The sequence below is a fragment of the Pteronotus mesoamericanus genome, unplaced genomic scaffold (assembly GCF_021234165.1).
Source record: "Pteronotus mesoamericanus isolate MK-2021 breed Mesoamerican mustached bat unplaced genomic scaffold, CSHL_Meso_final scaffold_651, whole genome shotgun sequence".
Classification (NCBI taxonomy): Eukaryota; Metazoa; Chordata; class Mammalia; order Chiroptera; family Mormoopidae; genus Pteronotus; species Pteronotus mesoamericanus.
In genome coordinates this window covers 32,170,901-32,171,861 of record NW_026555325.1, presented here as the reverse complement: position 1 = coordinate 32,171,861, position 961 = coordinate 32,170,901, and the positions used below count along the sequence as shown (strand labels likewise).

Below are 961 nucleotides of genomic sequence, written 5' to 3'. Positions count from 1 at the left end.
TTCCCCTTTGCTCAGCTCCTGGAAACCACCATTCTACTTTCCATCTCTATGAATTTAACTACTCTCTGTTGTTTGTGGCAATTTGTTATAGTAGCCATAGGAAACTGACGCAGTGTCCTTCCACCTGCACATTCATACAGTCTCAAAGATACATAAAGGTACATAAACAGTTTTATATACACATAGGTACACAGGAGTTTTTGCCACTGTTTTATAAAATGGAGACTCTATTGTTTATCATTTTCTCTGCTCTATTCACTCAGCATGTTTTTAACAGAACAAGGTTTTTAATTACTTTCATTACTCAAAAAAAGCTTCATTTTTAAAATTCAGCTTTCTGATTCTGTGCTGGTGCCTTCAATACTTACAACGATTCTCTGCTCCTCAATAAGGAAAGCACACTTGATCCTGTCATGGATGCATTAAGCACACACGGATCCACCGTAGGCCCTGCTGGTGTGTGTTTTCGTTTTAGACGCCCTCATTAGAACTTAAGGTCTCACAGCACGAACTCCACGAAGTTGGCCTGGGCACACACCACATGCAGGTTTTGGTGCTTTCCCAACCTTGTCGGTATAAAGGTTAACAATTCTGTTACCAGGGGTTTGAGACAGCCTGGTTTTATGAGAGGCTGTGCTATAGGACAGCCTCCAACAGTATGCCGGACGCTGGACCATGTGAATGCCTAAAGACAACATTCCCAAACATTCACTCAACATGTTCAATAAATTTATTTTCAGGTAATCATTTTTTTCTTTGACTTTGGGCAAACCTTTTTAAAAGTACCCTTATAAGCTTCATTAGGTACTACTGTCTAAAACATGTTCTGAGGGCTTTTTCTACAGTTTCACAGTGGTGCCTCTCAATTATGCAAGCCCTCATGATCAGGATTAGGGGTTGTATTTCTTCCTTCTGACATCTGTTTTTCATACCATTCCTTAGCATCTCCACCAGACAAGGG

At 40.5% G+C, this 961-nt stretch overlaps 1 pseudogene; it reads right to left on the bottom strand.

Moving 5' to 3' along the window:
- Positions 1-322: 322 nt before the first annotated feature.
- Positions 323-677, bottom strand: LOC129061901 (60S ribosomal protein L34-like; annotated as a pseudogene).
- Between the last annotated feature and the right edge of the window lie 284 nt (positions 678-961).